The following is a 3,207-nucleotide window of genomic DNA, read 5'->3' as shown; positions in this document are numbered from 1 at the left end:
AAATGGAGGCGTTCCCATGTGAACGCCTGCCATTTGGGGGCGGCCCCACTGACATCATGAGTGATGTTAGTGGACAGATTCCGGCTCTGTTAGAGCCGAAATCTCTCTGGGACTTGCGGCCACGACACCCTACCACAACGGTCTCATCGCAAGCCCGATGGTCGCGATGGTCTTGACCATCGCGACCATCATCCTGGCCGCTCGCTATAGCTGTGGGTGGTCACCCACAGCTATGCGAGCTTCCAGGAGGCCGCACAAAAAAAAAATGCCCTGATTCAGAGCGAGTGCTCTTTCAGAGCGTCCGGCTCTGAATCAGGGCCTCTATACACTAATTTGTGTATACAATTATTCAATTATTTTTTATAAATCAGTGTAAGAGTTTCTACCTCTTTTGGTGCTGCAATTTTCCATCTCCATATATATATTTATGTATATATAAGGGTGTGTGCTATCTACCCTATATAAGGGCGTTATACATATTGAGGTGTGATATTATTTTATATCAATACAACTACGAATTCTTTCTGGCTGTATACTGTTGATTGAAAAAGATTTTATGTATAATAAATATTTTTATATTAATGGTGGCCTTTGGGCCTTCTTTGGGTGTATTCTTGGTGCAAGGGTTTATTTTTAGATATTTATCTCCTTAAGAAGATAAGGAGTTTTTCTTCATATTAAGAAAATCCAATTGTATGGGAGAAAAGCCACACTGAAGTTTTTAGTATACATAAAGTGCACAAGTCGGCCGTAGGATCCATCTCTTCTAAGAATTTATAATACTGCAAATTGGATTACGAGCTTATTTTATATTGGACTTTTTTTTATATATTTAATTGAAGTGAACAATTCGTTATTTGTTTTCTTTGGTGCACATCTTCTATACTACTCTATAAAATATTGTGTTCTAGCCCCTACTAACAGGGGGATTGTTTTAGACGTTTTGTAGCCATTTATTATATACTAATAAAGCTGAGCGCAGGTTAAGGGCATTTCTTTGTGTGTATATATATATATATATATATATATATATATATCCCCACTGTCATATTTCTGCATTTACCCCTGAACCTGTTTCACCTCTCCAGTCATACGGACTTTAGAGGTGATATAGTTGTATATGTATGTATTTTTTGGAGCGCATTTACAATACAGAAAGCATATTTTACACTATCAGAACAGATGTAAGTAAAATTCTGCATGAGGCCGAGAGTGTCTCTCACCAATGAGGAGAAAGATCCATCATTGTCAGACCGAGATTGCATCCCAACCTTTCAGATGGTCAAAGAGTGGCAGTTGAGTCTTAGGGGGTCTATTTACTAAGCCTTGGATGGAGATAAAGTACCAGGCAATCAGCTCCTAACTGCCATGTCACAGGCTGTGTTTGAAAAATGGCAGTTAGGAGCTGGGGATCAAATCCTCACATATATTCCTGATGTTACTCCCTCACTAATTCCTGGGCCTCAGTACTTCCCTCGGGCCAGGCCTTTACCTAATGGCTCATTACTGATCTCAGATCTCCATATAACAGACAGCGGTGATTACACAGTGCAAATACAGACAGAGAAACCACGAGAACAAGCCCCTGCGCTCGTGAGCGGGTCTGAATCAGGCCCTCTGTGCAGTGTGCACAGAGATGCAGGATAAATTGAGATGCATAGACTCTGGAAAATGATAGGTGTTCCTGGGAGGTGGCTATGCAGATGCACAAAGATCTTCCATCTGATAGGCATGTTATGGGAGCATTGGCGTATCTATAATGGATGCAGGGTGTGCGCTGCACACAGGTCCCGGGGTGCAGGGGGGCCCACACTGAACATCTTGCACTCATATAAAAATTATATTTACCTCTCCAGAGGAGTACCACGTTGACCAGTTCTATAGAATTTAATCACCAGGAAAATGACGCTGTGGACATTTTCACAGTGATTTGCACATATTCAGTAAAGATGTCCCCAGAAATAAGTCACGGACGCCATGTTCCCGGAGACCTGCGCATGTGCAGTAGACTCAGGCACAAAGCCACAGTCTACTGCTCTGCTGAAGAGGAGAGGGCCCATAAGGCTGCACACAGGCCCCTGTATGGGAGTTTTGCGGGCATGTTGCAGGGGTGTACTCTGGTCCTGATTCAGAGATGGATGCTGTTAGCATCCTTGGATGCAGCAGCGGCGCTACCACTAGGCAGCTGTAGAGAGCTACCACAGGTGTCGTCACCTAAGGAGGCCACTGTTGAGGCCGCCTATCAAACAAATGAGGGATTTCTCTGAAACAGACTCCTTTTTTCGATGATGCCTACGACTGCCACAGGTCTTATTAGCTGGGACCGACACTATCTCCTCATTTCTTCCCTGCTTTTGGCCTCAATGGCAATTTCATGTGTTCTGTGAAAAAGCCAGCACAGCTTCTGATTCTGGTACCCTGCTCAATTTTTGCTACAGTAGCTTTTCTGTGTGATAGGACCAGACAGGCTAGCCTTCATCCCACATGCGCATTAATAAGCCTTGGTGCATATGACCATGTTGCTGGTTTACTGTCTGTCCTTCCTTGGACCACTTCTGGTAAGTTCTAAGCACTGCATACTGGAAGAGCTGCCGTTTTAGAAATGCTCTGACCTAGTCGTCTAAACATCACAATTTGACGCTTGTCAAAGTTACTGAGATTCTAACGCTTGTCCATTTTTCCTACTTCAAAGTTCGGGGTCTATTCTGATCATTTTTATGCCCGATATGTAAAAGGGTGATGCTTTTCCTAGCAAGACACGGCTACTAGTCATAAATATGATCAGAAACACCCGGATTTACAACCAGACACTTTGTAAATAAACCCCATCAACTTCAAGAACTGACGGCTCACTTGTTGCCTAATATACTCCACCCATTGACAGGTACCATTGTAACAAGATAATTAATGTTATTCACCTGTAAGGTTATGGCTGATATATATAAATGTGTGTGTGTGTGCAGATATGTCTGTGCAGCTGTATATATGTGTCTGTACAATAGTGTCGGTGTAAAAAAAAATATATAAATATATATATGTGTGTGTGTTTGTGAAACTTTTTGTGTAGCTGTATATATGTGTCTGTGTATATATGTGTCTTTAACTGTTGGCATGCATATAGGTTGTGCACCTGCACACCCCTTAGCACCGGAGAGCTCAGCCACACCAAAAGACCCGGAAGACCACGGAAAACAACTGTGGTGGATG

This window comes from Taudactylus pleione, unplaced genomic scaffold, assembly GCF_031769625.1.
Source record: "Taudactylus pleione unplaced genomic scaffold, aTauple2 ptg001009l, whole genome shotgun sequence".
Classification (NCBI taxonomy): domain Eukaryota; kingdom Metazoa; phylum Chordata; class Amphibia; order Anura; family Myobatrachidae; genus Taudactylus; species Taudactylus pleione.
Note: the sequence above shows the minus strand (reverse complement) of the source record.